The following is a 17,739-nucleotide window of genomic DNA, read 5'->3' on the forward strand; positions in this document are numbered from 1 at the left end:
ACCAAACAGGAGTCGTTCATTAGGTTTATCTCTGAAAAGCAGCAAGGAAAGGTTTCATGACAGGTAACACACCAGCGACCAGCTCGATGCCAGGAACTGATTACTGACCTCTTTTGCATGGTAGTTTCCTGCCAGATAAAATGCTGTGTACAGTTGAGAAAGCCATTGACTGTACACGCTTGAGAAGAAAAAACAACAACAACAAAAAAAAAAAAACGGGAGATTGGTATCACCCTTTATTGCTTTTGGAGTTTAGTTTCAGTCACATCAAGAGGACTCTGAGTTATTAGCCCTGCTGTTCTCAATAACTTTCACAATATAGTTTCACAACCAAGAACGCAAACAGGATAAAACTGTTTATACGCTAGAAATAGTGCATTATCGCTTCTTTCTTATGTGTATTTACCTTCCTATAAGTGTTTGTGTGTTTTTCTTTCTGTATTGTTCTCTCTGGCTTTGCTGCAAAAGAGCTAATCAACTGTAGGGCTGCATTCAAGGAAGCAGTTTACTCTCTTTCCTCCCTCCCTGCATCTCTTTATCTTTCTGTCAGTCTCCCCGTAATCTCTTTTAAAACTTGGTTATCGCCCCTAAAGAAGCAAACAACATTAACACAGGCCAGAGGCGGAGTTGTCTTACAGCCTCGGCCTTCTGTTTCTCTGACTCAGTATTGTAGGTTTCATTTCATTGCAAATAGTAATTATAAGGTATGTCATAATGAAGACAGCAGTGTCTGGGAGATCTCTGTTCTTTAATAAAGGACAAAAAGAATTTTCATGCGACACGTGTTTCTGAAAAAAGCATTTTCTTTTTGTGTTCCCAATAAACGTCCCATAACATCAAATTGAGGGAATAAAACAACAAAAAAATCTCAGCAGAACTGCAGCACGTACACAGCTGGAGTCATCAGTGCTGCTTTGTGTCATTTCCCAGCAAGAATTATAAAAAGCATTTCTGCCTATGACATGATAAAGCACTAAAACAAATACCACTGGCTCAGCAGTGACTTGTGCATGATAACTGACCTGCACGATATCCTCATATCTCCCATTGCAACCACTTTTCTTGTTTCAGGAAGCACTTTGGTCTCCTCAGTTGGCACCAACCCATAAGGACAGTTGGTGAAATGAAAGTGCTATTATAAAGTTATGATACATGTGTATAAAAATGTACTTCGGGTATGATATAGTATGATGTCATTTGTTACCTCTCAATCGCCACTAAAATCCCAGATCAAGCAACACTGTAGCATATAGTAGTCTTACTATAATTCACTAAATCTCCTGCCCGTCTCTCTGTTTGTCCTTCCTTGACTCTTCCTACGCAATCAAGAGTTAAGCAGCCAGTTGGCTAGGTACATCTTAACCTCTGAAGGTTTATATATACTACAGTAGAGCAGGGGCATTACAGGCAAAAATTGCCTAGCACTCAGTCCCATATTTCACTTTATTTATGAGGCATCTATCACCCTTAATTTATCCCTTTTCTCAATGTGATTAATTACATCAGTTTGCCAACAGCACAAACAGACCAAACAATACTGTTACATGGGCATGCACCAGAATCTGTGCTTATACACCTGCCCTACTTTCCAGGGTTGACATTTTGACACAAAGGCAAGGCAAGGCAAGGCAAGTTTATTTGTATAGCACAATTCAACAACAAGGTGATTCAAAGTGCTTTACAGAGACATTAGAAACAAAAACAAATAAAAAGCATGATTTAAAATTGATTAAAACAAGCAAACAAACAAACTAATTAACAAACAAACAAAACAGTATATAAATTCAAAACAGATAAAATCAGAACAATAGATAAAATCAGTAGTTAAATGTAAGTTTTGAAATTTAAGCTTAAAAGGAAAAGATTTGACCTGCATCTCGAGCACAAGGGGGACTGATCGAGTAACAAGGCGATGACCTTGAAGTGGAGATTGGCCAAATTTAAATCAAGTTTAAATTTGAGTTTAATACAGCTCAGATTTATATATGTAGGGTTATCAGTGAAGCATGTATGTATGAATAGTTTAGGTAAAAACTACAGGGTAACTATTGGGTAGCACTTGTAATACTGAAGGGAAGTCAGTAATGGACTGGACTGAGATGTGACATTTGGATAAAAACATTTGACATTTTTTCCAAAGTTGAAAAGTCTCAACCAGATTGTTATTGATTTCCTTCCTCAGCTGCTGCTTCAGTGTTTCTTTTAAGAATGTGTGTTTTAAAGTCTTCTGCTTTAATAATTAGATGAATTAGAACGATTGTGTGTCTTCTTTGTTGCACCTTGACTATGGCAAATATCCAAAATAAGAGCACACCATAAACACACTGACTCATCAGATGAATATCTCTCTCTAACTTGGCTCACCTCTCTGTGTTGTCCAGTGACCCCACCCATTTGCTACATCTGGCAGGTTAAAACAAAGCTCTCTGGTTAACATGACAGCTTTTTTCTTTTAATACCGTGAAAAAAAACCCAAGCCCTTAAGCAAAATATCTCATATGAAAAAAACAAATCTGTTGGGTCTTTCCAGACTTGGAAGGTGGTGAAACTCTAACTTATTCTGTTTATCCTGCCAAAAAGGACACATTTATCAAAAGTGGCTTTAGACTTTCTTACCGTGCTGTGACTTCATTGGGGTAACATATTACTATTTCATCTCCAATTTGCATTTATGCCAGTTTTTCCATTTTTAATTTTTATGCCAATAGCAGAAAAGGCAGAGTGTGCTCCAAGAGGTCAAAACACATCTAAAGAAATGCTGTAAATAAATAAAAAAAAGATAAAAGTAAGGGCTGCAGATAGGGCTGCCACGATTAGTCGACTAGTCACGATTACGTCGACTATCAAAATCGTCGACGACTGATTTAATAGTCGACGCGTCGTTTGAAGCTTTGTAAGATCACAAAAGACGCAGGAATAAGTAGCAGGATTTAAGGGTGTAATAACGGACTGAAACAGAAGATGGCAGCACTGCATGTACAAGGATGCCAGCTGCCGTTAAACACCAAAGAAGAAGAAGTAGCTCTGTCCCAGAATTCATAGCGCAGCCCAGCTCAGTTTCCAACAATGGCGGCAGCTAGTTAGTTTTAATGTTACTCTTATTCTTTCTGGGTCACAAAATAAACGTTTAACATATTTTCAGGCGAGAATGTAGCTGTGTAAACCTCAAATATCTGCTCAGTTTATCAAGACACCACATATTTTCAAAAGCGCTCCGACGTTTTTGGAGACGTCTGTTACCCACCAGCTCGATAGCTAGCTGGGGGCAAGGCTCACTAGAGCCGGTGAGAACACCGGACTCCCGGCCAATCGTTTTCAAACCCACCGCCGTCTTTCACTACTCAGGTTAAACATATATAAGTCACTTAGATAACTTAAAAATGTTATTGTTTGGCTTTTTTTTTAGTATTTTATTTGTTCCTGAGTAAATCTGTTTGGCTGAGATTAAAGTTATAGTTTTTACACAGCTGAATAAACGTAAAGCAGACAGCTGATTATCAGAAGTGTGAGATGCTCGAGAATTTACTCCGGTGTCCTGTTATATTTTAGATAGCAAGGAGTTTATTAAACTCCACCGAAACAATCTGCAAATTTCATTAAAATTTAATAAACTATCATCTTGTCTTTATTTTTAGTTAGCACCTTAAACACTTCAAGCTGTAAGCTAATGATAATTATATAAGAGCAGATGCTGCTGGTGCAATAAGCTGTACGTTTTACGTCCAATGGATGATGATCTGATTAGTCGACTAATCGCAAAAATAATCGGTGACTAGTCGACTATCAAAATAATCGTTTGTGGCAGCCCTAGCTGCAGATAATATATTATAAAACCATAGTACACAGCAGAGAAGCCACAGAGAAGCTCTTCCTGTGACTGTTATTTCCCCTGAAGGAAACTCAATAAACAATAAACCCTCAACAAGAGCATCCTTGATTGTGAGTATGAAACCATGACTTCATCAGACCCGACTCAAATGTCACATTTTTAAGGATGCAACAAAGCAGACAGTATGTTTTAAAACAGATACTGTTTATCCCAAAAGACAAACTGTAAAATTTTTAACCAAGGCTAGAAGCCAAAGAGAGGAAACCAACCAGTTTTGATGTTCTAACAATGTTTTGTCTGTGAACGCTCCATCAACAAATATGTGTGTGTGTGTGGAGGGGCTGTTTCCCAGAGGCTTTAGATCCTTATACGGGTTTATTAGAGCAACTTGCCTGTTTTACCCTCAAAGATATGTTTAAATCAGATTCTGTGAAAAAAAGCAAGATAATAAGACCACAAAAGGCACTAGAACCTAAACATTTGTAAAAAAAGTGTTGTAAAAAAAGACGATGAAACGGTAGATCAGACAGAGAGAAGGGGGGAAGAGATGCGGCAAAGGGACAGACTAAAACCCGGGCTGGCCGCTCTCGGCCGTATGACATGTGGTTGCCCGCTCAACGCACTCAGCGAAACGGGCGCCCAATGAGTTTGTAAATAAAATCAGCAGAAGAGTTTTCTCACTGACTTTCACCAGGCTTTCTGAAACCACAGGAATCTTCACCTGCTACCACACTAGAAAACCACTAACTAAAGCTAGCAAGCTCGGAGCATAATAGCTCACTTGAGTTGGTCGGAATTGCTCATGCAGCCTCTTTCTGTTTAGTCTGAGTTTTTCCATTTACTCAAGTCTGACATTTAGTTCCCTTTAAAGTCACCGTTGACAGTTTGTTTTTTTGGCAGTATGCCAGTGAATCCACTCATTGCAGTGATTTTCCAATAAAGCTCTTCCAATCAACTTTCATTGGATATGAAGTGTAATACCAAGATTTATGTGTGTTTTTGATCCCCAGGTGTGAGCTGAGTGTGTTGCAATCGGGTGACGTTTGTTTTACTCGTTCCAAGTTTCATTTTTAACCCTTCTGACTTCTATTTGCTAATTACTGATTCTGCTTATTGGTTCTTGTAGAAAAAAATATGCCTGCACTGGTTTTCTGCAGACATCCAATTGTTTCAGTATCTCTCACAATGGAGAAACAGTGGAAAAGTTTGCATATACAAAAACTCTGCTGTTATGAGTTTGACATCATTGTTTTTTCAAGGTGCAGCTGTCAGAAAATGATGCCAGGAACCGATAAACTCAGACATTTTGAAACATGTTATTAACTAGAAGGGGTTAGAGATCCCCGCTGCAGTTATCGATATTCTGCACTAAATCAGATTCTCTCTCTCTCGTTGTTTTTTTAGAAAACCTTTGAAAAAAACTAACACAACAACTTTAAAGGATATTCAGACTGGGTATATAAACAGGATTCACTGAGCCTAAACTGACTCACAGCTGTGCCATGGTCTCACCAACAAACCCGCGTCTGTTGGTTTCTGGTGAAAACCCTGCAGAGATCCACAAAATATTTTGCGTTTTCATAACGCTGGCCAGAGAGCATGCAGTGTAAGCCAATACAAGAACACGAGAGAAAGAAATACATCTGTTATGGGTTATTGGAAAGAGTGAAAAATTGATTGGCGCACCTGTACATCTTGTAAGCTTTGCTTTTTGTTAGCACCAAGTGTACAAGGTCACTGTAGGCTATTTTTTTGGTTGTTTTTTTAAGTTAAGGCATTGAAAGTTAATGTAAAATCTGTATGAAATCTATTACATGAAGTTGAAATACTTTAGGGATGTGCTATACATAAATGATGGATGCATTGGTCATGTGAGGAAAAACTTCTGCTTTGGGGAAAAAAATAATGTGAGTCTGGAATTTAGCATTTAATGGATATTTCGTGACAATATGAAAGCTTTTCTGATGCTTAAGAAACTCAGCAAATGTGAAAGCTACAGTGAGGTATTTAGGGATGTGAAGATGGAGGTAAGGGGGATTTTCAGGGGTTTGCTGGACAGGAACACGTCCCAAGGAATGAATGGAGAGAGAGAGAGGGAGGGTGGTCGACGCCAGACACAGAGGTCTTTTGTGTTTGTCTATCAGCTGGAAATCACTAACAACACAGCAGCCCACCACTCCACCCTGTGTGTGTGCTAGTGCATAAACAGTATGTCAGTGACTGACATTTGCTTTTCAATAGCCAACTGTAGAGCAGAATAAGATAAGGGAGTTTTGCTCAAAAGCCAACTTGTTCCTTTGGCATGAAACAAATCCTCAGACAAATCCAAGAGTCTGTCACTCCAGTTACATCATGCTGCCTTCAATCTCTTCATCACAGATGAAGGTCAAACAAGTGCCTTCTAATTTTTGTTTTTAAAAAAATATATATTTACATTTCAGTGAAATATGAATTAATGAAATTATGTTCTCCATGTTTCTCACAGTCAAAAAGTCCAAAGATCAAACCCAACAATGACCTCATCTTATTTCATGGAGACTAACGCTCATTCAAAAATTATTTAGCGACAGCAGTGAGCGAGATGTTCTTGCAAGATACTGAACACTGTGTGAGTATTTTGCAAGCCACTTTGCAACCCAGCATCAAAATCGAATCTGTTTTCATGAACAACTGCACAGCTTTCCATATTTTCCAGTGGAAGGATCGAGGAGTCCCAGAGCAGGACCATGCTACCAGATGCAAATTATAGTGTTCTTTTGAATACAGAAAACTTTATTTCTTTGGATGCAATAACCTTTGCACTCACTTATTAGAAAGTATTACTGTTTCTAGCTTGACAAGGTTGAAACAACTTACTATGTTAGTTTCAAGTTCATATTTTTTACTGAAATATAACCGTTCTTGCATTATTCATCAGCCCAGGCTGCGCTGTCCTGAGTTGACCACATTGAGTATATTCACACACATTGACTTCATCAACATCTACAAGGAGGAGAAACTCAAAGCAAGAATTTAGAGCAAACTGAAGGAAGAATTAAAATAGGTCAATTTGTGGGGTTTTCCCTGGTTGAAAAAAGCAAATAAAAATCCACAAATCATTACTGGGAGTTGTTTATTAAAGACAACGATGTCCCTAAAGGACACCACATGTTTGTCTCCATGGAATAACGTGACAGTTGATCTATTTCATTTGACAGCCAAAGAAACAGTTAAGGTACTGTAAGAGCAAATGTGTTTTTGCGAGGTCTGTCATGTGGAATATAGACCAGTTGTGTATTGTGACACTTTTCATGAGCAACAAGACACTACTGTTTTTTGTCGACAGTGGTACTTGGTGTTCTTTATGCCCACTGTTATAACAATGAAGCTCTTGATAAAATATAAAGTCTGATTTCTGCCTCTTTTTTCCTCAGGAACTTAAAAGGAAATACCTATTACAATTACACAAAGTATCATTTGTGCACACACTTGCTTCCTGCTAGTGTGCTGGTAAAAAAGGCTACAAAATGCATTACAAGCACCTGTGTACTTGTGACAGTCAAAAAGTTGGAACACTAACCATTATCAGCCATCATTTTACATGTAAAAATCGAAGGTGAAGGCCCACCAACCAGTTTTCAGCCAGAAGAACGAGGACACATTGTTGATGCTGTGAGTTAGCATTAGCTAGTTAGCCTTAGTAAAGTCAATGCTATCAAGCTAGCAGGACATGTGACATTATATGTATTTAACGTTATTTGGTGTGTATTCATGCTGAATTTGTCAGAACCACCATAAGGTATTTATTCTCAGCTAGCATGTGGCTAGCAACCAAATGCTAGCAGGCAAATTGCCCATTTCGAATCCTGTTGACCAACTTCCATTACATTATTTTATAAGAGTTTTCTGACTGATGCTAATTCTTAGAAGATAAAATAAAAGTCAGGGTTCTCCTCCAGCAAAATGCAGCCAAATCAGGTGCTTCAGCTTGAGGACAACAAAGGGACCAGAGGACACTAGCAAATACGTCCTTTAACTGTAAACACCAACGTTTTAACACTACACTGTCTTCATCAGAGTCCTAAAGTGAACTGGGACCATTGACTTTAATATCGGCAAAACTTATTTTAAGGACCTTTTCATCATCAAAGCCTTGCCTTGAGAACTCACAATGGTGATGAAATGTTCATGCTTAATAAATCGTGAGTCATGGGTCTGACTCTTTGACGTCTATCAGGGCTTTGTGAATTCATAACATACTGTTTATTGTTAAGTTTGACTCCACTTACTTTCCTTTATGTGTAGAGTATTATTTGAGTGCAATAAAAGAGTTATTTCAGCAAAGATTTTAAACCGTGCATTTATAAACCACAAACATCTTTCAGACACAGGGTTCGCTCAGACTTCAAGTGTCGAAAGAAGACGAGAGTGGCAGAGAATCAAAGACACACTTTTTTCTGTTATTGGTTAATATAATTAAAGACGTTTTGGTGTGGCATAATAAAGCTGTTGAACAAGACTGCATTCTTGTCTTAATAGCAGAAGTCACAGTGAATAATTAAGCTTCAAAGAGTAATTTAACACTACATTGCATGGTGCACTGCTATTTTGAAGGTTAAACCTTTGAAGCCTGCAGCTTGTCTATCCACACCCTAAACACTGATGTCAAAGCAGCTGTTTTGCATCAGCAGCCAAAAGCTAAATATTTGCTGTGACATCACCGCTTTGAGACGGGGGCAGATTTAGAGATATAACATAACAATGCTTTCACAAAGAGAGACCAACGGAGCTTTGTTTCCTAAGGAAACTGAGCTACGATTGCAAATAATACACTGGAGCGTAACGTGTCTACAGGCACAAACTATTTCATATTTGTCATCTGAAACAGTTCTGAAATTATTATTATTATTATTATTATTATTATTATTATTATTATTATTATTATTATTATATAACTATGGAGTAAAAAAAGAATTAAAGAGGCGAGAAATTACTTTTTTTTAACTTTTTTAAATTTTACTTAGTTAGTTTTTTTTTTTTTATACCAAAACAGGTCTTAAACTGTACACATTTCACATGGTTAGGTGTGGTTTCACTTTGATGTCATGTGTGCACACTAAACCCTATTTGAAATATCTAAGGTTGGTGTAGTGGTAGTAGTTTACTTACACCCACCCAAAAAGAACAGTTCAAAGAAATCATTAAAACCCTCAAATTATCTCAACATTCATGTCCATGAGGCGTGTGTGGAAAATTCTCACCACAACTTCCTCTTTTTCTTGTTTTCACCACATATCCAGTATCCATATGCTTCCACCTACTTGACACTGATGGGTTCCCAGATGGGCATTCATCTGACCTCAGCATGCTGTAAGCTCAGCAGGTAGCCTACTATTGCCAATTGGGTGAATCAAATAAAGTGAATGAACAACTTCCTTTTCTTAACGCCTCACATGCTGTTGATGCTTTATGTGGCATAACCATTCCATTCTCTCCCTCATCCTTTGAGAAATTCTTGTCTATTTTCTAACACATTGAACCGTTTTTCACATTAGGCTCTGCCTGCTCCTTTAACTGGGTGTTCCTGGCACCCATTTATATGCTATAACCTCTAAAAGCTGGCTAAACTTTGTGTAAGGCGACCGTGGCTCAGGGGGTTGGGAATCGCATCTGTAACCGGAAGGTCGCCGGTTCGATCCCTGGGCTCTCTGTCCTGGTCGTTGTGTCCCTGGGCAAGACACTTTACCCTACTTGCCTACTGGTGTTGGCCAGAGGGGCCGATGGCGCGATATGGCAGCCTCGCTTCTGTCAGTCTGCCCCAGGGCAGCTGTGGCTACAACTGTAGCTTGCCTCCACCAGTGTATGAATGTGAGAGTGAATGAATAGTGGCATTGTAAAGCGCTTTGGGTGCCTTGAAAAGCGCTATATAAATCCAATCTATTATTATTATTATTATTATTAAGCGCTGATATCTGCAGGTGAACATGCTGGCAAAAGATAAGATTTTTAGTAATAGAAAATGTTTGCAGTTAGAGGAGTACTGGCCAGTGCCTGGCTTATGGTTGTGTGTTGATATACTCCGCGTGGAGAGCAAAAATATGAAATGTTTGTTTTAAGTGCAAGAACACTAGCCATTGTCCAATCAGGATTCAGTTCTTTATTGGCTTTTTAAAATTTATGTGCAAAACCTTAAATAACGTCCAGCAGAGGAAGTCCTAAACTGGGATCCCCTCACCACACTGGAATCCCCGATATATTAGCTGTTGACCTCAGACATGTAATCAGCATACTAACTGATCGGTTCCCATTTTCCTGGATTACTGTAGGTCTCAATGTCTTAAACATGAAGAAAATGCTGGAACATTAAACTAAACCTTGGTTAGAATTTATCCAGACCAAGACAACTTTTTTTCATGTCACGACCGTTTGGCTATTTGTCCCAAACTGTGCTCCAGGGAAGGTTTCAGCATCTGTCTTTTTGGTCTGGAGAAAATCTATGTGTCTTGATACTCAAGCCTAGTTGTATTTTGTGAACTTTGGTAACCGTCAGACATTTGGTAACATTTCCATCAGCGAAGCTGTTCAACGGTCACAAACGTGGATCTGAGGAACATAAGTAAATGGGATTTCTAATGTAGTCTCCTCTTTCTGTTAACTTTTCACACATTGCTTGCATACAATGGCCAAGATGCAAAGCTAATAACAGAAGAATCTGAAGGTCATTAAATGTCTCTATGGGCGCTTTCCATCATCCCAGTTGTAAAGTTAGGGGTTTCAGATTTTCACTTTTTCTGAGACTCCCTCCATGTTGGCCAAAGATAAAGCAGCAGGTTTAGATAATAAGGTTAATGCTCCTTTATGTGGACTTTGACATGACAGAAAGGAAATGTAAAAACTTCTTCCTTTCCATGACAATAAGCAGCCCTGTCTCCTGATAACACCACATGAAAGCTCGTGTTAAATAGAAGCTGAGGTCATATGAGGATAGCTATGATAATGTTTCGCTACAGGTCAGAAAAGTCTTAGTAAATCTGCAGCTCTACAGCTGGGTGTGGATCGACTCACTCGCCCTAAATTGAAAGGTAAATCCTTTTCCTTTGCTCTGAACAGTCAAGACGAGCTGGTTTTGACCCTTTGACCTATAGCAGAGCGAGCAGCAACAATTCCCCCTCAAACAAAATGAACTTCTCCTCAATCCCTGTATTCATCTTTCCAGTTTCCTTCACTCAGTTTTCAGAAGTTAGCAAAATAAGACAAGAAGCCAGTCTGCAAGTCAATGAAGATAAAGATAGAGTAGCGCTGAGACCATGCAGAGGTCTAATACAGTTTCCTGCTGTGTTTTGAGTTCAAACCAACCCAGTCCCTGAGCGTCATCAATCACTGCAAACTCTGAGCTGTGAACTGATGCGCTGATATTGGCAAGGTTGTTTTATGCCATGAACCATCTGGTCTCTTATTTAGATACATACACCGGTAAGCACAGTGCAATAAAAGTGTTAGACAGATATACTACAGTCAACTAAATAATTTTATCTAGAGTGAAGTTTAACTTGGTCCCCTTTCCTCGCCTCTACACAATGTGTATGTTATTGAAACCGCGCTGTGAGACGTTTTATTGATTCTGGGTCAGCTTCTCTCCGTTTCCTCTTTCATCTGCAGAGCCCCTACGTGTTTCCTGTTTGCATCTATTCCTCCACATCTCGTCTCCCTCTCTTTTCTCTTTACTTTTTACTGCAGCTGAAGTACACATGAGGCTTCAACTGTATGAAATAGGAAAATCCATCTTCAAAAGTATTTTTGTGCAAATGTTTTTGTTTTTCCTCCTACGGCACATTGAAAAAATAAAATCAAGCAGACCTGACACATTTAAATGTGATATTAATAACAGAAAGAAACATGTTTGTTGCTACACATGAAGATATCTCATTTAGCAGTTACCGCTATTTGTTTTCGTGGAATCCACGGCAACTGCTTCAGTTTTCTCTGTTTCAACGTAATTATGAAATAATTTTATTTTTTACAATCTACACTCATGGATGAATTCACAACACATGTTTATCTGCAGTTGGAGATAGACAGACTGTTTTAAAATTAGCTTCATGTACAATAACTCACTCTCCTCCATAATGATAAGAAGTAATCAGTGTGATTTTTTAAAATAATTGTGATATATGCTACTGCCAAAAAGTAAATGGTATACAGACTGGTACTTATATAGAACCTTTCTACGCTACCTGAGCACTCAAAGTACTTTCTACAACATGACACATTCGCCCAAGCACTTCATCTACACTTACGCGCTTTTTTAACAACTTGGGGTATGCAGACTAGCATAGCCAAAGATTTAACCACCGACCTTCCAATTAGTAGATTGGAAGATTGTTCTCTATGGCTACACCTATCCTTCATAAAGTGTATAATACTGCAACGTGTACTCACGGTCTAAGTGTTGATATACATTATACAAAGCTATGGCGGTGTCACTGTTTGCAAGCAACACAACCAGTGCGGAAACCACAATGGACCCATGAGATTGTAATCAATGAAATGTCTTTTTGAAGAGTTGTGGTAGACTCATGTTCATAGCTTCCACTTCCATTCCAATTTGAAAGTGCCAAGAAGAGTGTTGACTAAGATGGATTAGGAACACCGCAGGCAGGTTTTAAGTGTCTGCAAGTTGAAATGAACCAAGAGAAGAGGTCTAAATGGTCATGAGATTTAATGGCGGTCAGAAGCGAAAAATGTCTGATCTCATGGTGTGCTTTTTATTTCTTTTCTCTCCTGCCTGTTTTCCGTTCTTCTTCAGCCTCTCATCTATATTTTTCCCCTTCTCCATTTGTTTCTGCCTGGTTGGGTTTGTTGGTGGCTTCTCGTTTTTCTTACCGGTTTCTATTTGTTACATCATCACCGCATCACTCATACACAGTTTGTAGGAATGTGCATTTGGTCCATGCGCTCCATGGATGAGGAATCTCCACGTGGAGCCAACGCATTTTATAAGATAAACGACAAGCCAGATCTGCTTTAATGCTACTTTTTTTTATCGTCGCCTCTTTATTAGTTTTACATTCTTTCCTCTCAAGCTCATTCTTAATACTTTGTCCTTCTCACACTCTCTACTCATCAGTCTGTTTTTTCTTTTCTAACCAAAACGTCACGGCCAAGCCCAAGCCTATCCAACACACATAGTTCATCAGTGAATCCCATCCAAGCATCTGTTTTGGACTTGTTGGATTGTCGGTTTCGTGCCAAATCTAAGAGGCACAGAGCCATTGCCTGTGCTTGAGCGAGAGTTTGTGAAGAAAGAAGTGAATTCTCAAAATTATTAGTGAAAGGTTAGATAGCTTTTTTTGCTTTTATGTGGATAACTAGAGATCTTAATTTTTTTTACCTTGGACTTGTCAAATATCTCTTTAATAATCTTTATCCAAGATTAACCATGTCCTCTTGCCATGTGCGTTTGTTTGTTAAATTATGCACTTAAATGGACATCACCCACTAACGCATTTTCACCCAAGCACAGTAATAAAAGTCAACAAAATGTCAACATGTCGCAAAAGAGTGCAGCACCAAATGGTTTTAAGTGGCTGCAGTGAGGATCCGCGATAAGCTCCTCGCTTCCAGCACCTGTTAGCTGCAAACAGCTGGTGTGCCTTACAGACACCAACAACATGCCTTATAAGTGGCTGTGGTCAGACGTGACCTATTTTTGTCATATAGAATTGTGCTTGTTGTTTGGCAGTGACTTTTTGCTTTATTCCACTTACACAAAGACATGCTGTGGTCATCAGTTGAAGGAGGAGAAGGAGGAATAAACGTCTCAATGTTAGTCAGTTCAGTGAAGCAGACTGTGTGAATCACAAAGGCTTAGCAAATCACTAGTTTAGCATGGGAAACTGACTCTGAGACTAACGGAAGAGCTCTCAGCCTCTTAATGTACTGACAGTCAGGTGATAAGTGGGTATATTTTGCCCTGTGCTACACAGATCACGACGTTCCCATCAGAGCTCTTGGCTTAACCCTGCTGTCATCTTAAACTGTCTGGCATGATGGGGTGGACGCTTGTTTTCTGAGTCACCTGTGTTGTGATTCCTGTGAAAGCTACTGATTAGCTTTAGTTTGTCTCAAGGACACAGTCTGATTGTTATATGACATTCTCGCTCTTGTAAAGCTGTCATAATTGAGAATGTATAACTGCTTTCCAGCTTCTCCATTCATCTGTTAAAAAAAATGGCAACAAAACTTTGGAGTTTCATCTCTGGTTCTCCGGTCACTTCACTGGAACATTTTATAAGAAAAGGGATGGCGCCTCCTTGGTCTGCCAGCTTGATTTAACCACCATCTTGGCTTTTTCGCGTACCAGTTCCACTCTTTAAAAAGTCAACCTAGTGACGCGAGCTGAAGAAGAACAGAACGTGTTGAGTTTCAAAACCAGCTCGAAGGAATCAGTAAAAGTGGACAGGCTTCCAATGGCTTACAAATGAACCGAAGGGAAATTCCGGGGGGGTTTCAATTAGCACGATAGTACGTGTGTCTGCATGTGTGAGCATTTGTAGGGAAGTAATGAGATGTAAACATGTTTAAGTGTTTGTCACCAGCGATTGCCCGCCTGCATTTTCTCTGTTATCCACTTATGCATTGGAGAAAAACTAGACATTCCTGTTCCCGTCCACTGAGGACCACAGGGGCATGGAGCAGCACTCTCTGATTGTTTCATACAAGTAGAGCAGAGAGAGAGGAGGGGGTGAAGAGGTTAAAAAAAAAGGTAGAATGTAAGCCAGACACAAAAAGAGATTTAAAAAAAGGAAAAGAGAGTTTATGAGTGGGGGCAACAGGAACTAAGGGGGCTGAAGATATACTGCTGTAAGCGTCCAGACATTCAGACTGAGGGGAAAAGTCCTGTTGGCAATGTCTGCAAGAGGATGACTTATATCAGTGGAGTGGGTTAGTGGGTTTATGAATGACTGTGTGTGTGTGGGTGTGAGAGCAGTGGTGGGATTCTCGAAGGGCTCTCTGGAGTCACTGGTATGTTGAAGCTGATTCAACATATGCACTGAGACGAGTGTGACGTTAATGTGTGTCAGCTGCAATTTGTTTACCTACAGCAGGGATGTTGTGTGGGTAATTGTATTGTGGTCTTACATTGGTGGTCTACATTGCTTATGCGGTGGCCAAGTTTGGACCTCTGAGCCCCAAGGAAACCACATGCCAGTCGACCACATCGACTGGCATGTGGTAAAACTACTGGACAAATACTGTGCAGTCCCCCACCCCCTTGTGTCAAATAACCAGATCATATTCATTGGGGTATAAACATATGACTTTCGGGTGTGTCCTGGGGCATCCAATGCCAGAAGGTTAGAAGCAGCTACTTTGGGCCCTGTGGTTTGAGAGTTTGGATCTTTGGCTCATTTTGGCACAACTCAGGATGGGATCTGGGTAGTTTGTAGCAGGGTCAGTGCATCAGATCGCAGCAGGATGCATTGTACTGTGGCTTGAGACCAGTGCCATCGGGGAGTTCACTTGAAATGTCACAGCGTACTAGGTCTCCACCAATATTTAGGTTGGTGGTGTATGTCAAAGTAACATCTACATAGCTGTCAGTATGCAAGGTTTCCCATCTGGTCAATGTTTTGCATTTCACCCTTCAGTAGTTTTAATGCTTTAGTGTATAAAAAAAAGCATGATTCATGACACGTGTGAGGTTTTTCACAAACTAGCACATGTGAGTGCAGCAGTATTTTCTGGCATGTCACGTTAGTCTGTCGTTAGGTCGTTGTTAGGCAAAACAATGACATCATATCATATTAAGCATAATTCAATATTTTGTAAATAGAATTCATATGTTGTGAATATAAATGACAAGTTACTGCCATGAAACGAAATGATACTAATCTTTTCCATGGTCTTTTAGGTGCATAAGCAAAGAAATTGTTAACTTTAGCCTGTTGGTTGCTAGGAAACATGATGCTGTCTTAATATCTGATATAGATAAGAACCCTTAGGGGCCTAAAATGAACTTGTGTGCCAGCTTTGGTTTCTCAACTCTTGATCATGTAGGAGAAGCTTGCAGGCAAACAAACTGAGAGTTTTTTCATCGTTAAAATATAAAACTACAATTGTATAATCACTTCTAATAAGTCAATGTCAAGGAAGACCACATTTTAAAATCTGATTATGGTTGAAAGAGATGAAGACTTCCCACAAAGTTTTATCAGTTCTATAAACAAACCCTCTAGCGCCTGAGCTGTGGGTCCAGGAAAACAAAACAAAAACAAGACACACATTTCTTTAATCTGCAAACAAAAGAACATCATTTTACAACTTCGAAATGATGACCAGAGAATGCAAGCTTTGCACAAAATCCATCAGGTATTGCACAAAATCCACAATTTTTTCAGTAACACAAGAATTTGTAACAACCCTGCATGAAGAATCTTGCCTGCAAGTCACTGCCCACATTTGTTTGACTGGCCAAGTGCTTTAAGAGAGCAGTTTTACAGATTACAATGATAAAGGCCAAACAGGTTTAAACCAAACATTTGGCAGGCAAACACACGCACAAAAAGAAAAACACATTTGCAAATCAAGCTTTTCAAATCAAGCTTGTGTTGACAAGTACAGAATTGCGTAAGATAGAGGTTACATATGGTAACGTCTAGCAAAACAGCGGTGTTAGATTATAAATGGATTAAGGCTCCAGTGGCACACCTGATGCAGTCAATTATTGACTGGTGTTGTGATGACTGCATGACTCTATAAACACCTGACAGTCTGTTGGGTCAAAGGTTAATCTCTACTAATACTATCAATAAACTTGCCACAGAATCAAAGAAAATAAGCCAAACTATAAAAAAAAACATGCAGGGATTCTGACTGTTGAGCACAAACTTAGAAAAATTAGGTGTTTTACTTACAGCGCTCTCATTTCCAGTACTAATAATGATTCCCTTTCACTTAATCCATCATAAACATCTGGGTTTCCAAGACATTTATATGACTGATATGGTATTCTTTCTTTATTTTTTTGTTGAAAGGGTACACTTGACCACAAAGCCAACACCATGAAGTAAAATTGAAAGAATGGCAAAACATCCTGCCATTTTCAGTAATAGAGAGTACAATGAACAACCAACGAGTTCCAATTAAACCATGAAAAAAGTTTAGAGTCGGAAAGCTTTCACAAGAGCCACACATACGATTGGTTTATTTAAATAATCTGTTCTGGATACAGCTATTAGGCCATTGAAACTTGTCACTCAGTAAAAGCCATTTAGCCATTTACTACACATACTGTATATTAGTGGACTGCTGTCAGATGCTGCGGGACGTTGTGTATATTTCAGACAAAAACCTTGGTTGGTATCTTTACAAACTGTCCATTCCTCTTAATTCAACTCACATGTCCTATACACATATATAGTTATCTGATGATTGAGTGATTCTCCCTTGGAGCTGAAGTTTTTTTTCTATTATAATGACAAATACACCCAATTACTTCCAGCCAGAGTTCCAGTTCTGCATCAGTCACTGCAGATGTTTCTAAATTCACTGTAACTGTGCAGATTCCTTCATGCTGAAACCAGGCTCCATCTGGTCTTTAACCCAGGGTCAGCGGAGTTGTCTGGGCTCACATCATTAGGGGCAACATTAAAAACTTTTAGTTGAGGGCTTTAAAAATTCAAATCTGGATTTCATCAGTTAACTTAATGGGATATAAAGATAATCATTCAGAAAAGTACTGGATGAGTCTTAGCTGGTAAAGATGCATTTAATGTACCATCCAGTCTACAAAAAGTATATTTGCAATATTTTTTCTTGAATGAGCAATACTACATTCTAACTTTTGTTCGTTGTTGGGGTTTTTTATACAAAGTACCAGACATACACAATAGCCATTGACTAAATTAGTATTCTTGAAATCAATTTTA

General features: G+C 39.0%; 1 protein-coding gene across 1 annotated transcript in view; it reads right to left on the minus strand.

Annotated features, from left to right (window-relative positions):
* Positions 1-17,739, minus strand: part of tnfsf10l (TNF superfamily member 10, like) — a 77,223-nt gene that overhangs the window by 27,865 nt on the left and 31,619 nt on the right. The gene's annotated exons all lie outside the window — the stretch shown is intronic.

The sequence above is a fragment of the Simochromis diagramma genome, unplaced genomic scaffold (assembly GCF_900408965.1).
Source record: "Simochromis diagramma unplaced genomic scaffold, fSimDia1.1 OVJJ01000612.1, whole genome shotgun sequence".
Taxonomy (NCBI): Eukaryota; Metazoa; Chordata; class Actinopteri; order Cichliformes; family Cichlidae; genus Simochromis; species Simochromis diagramma.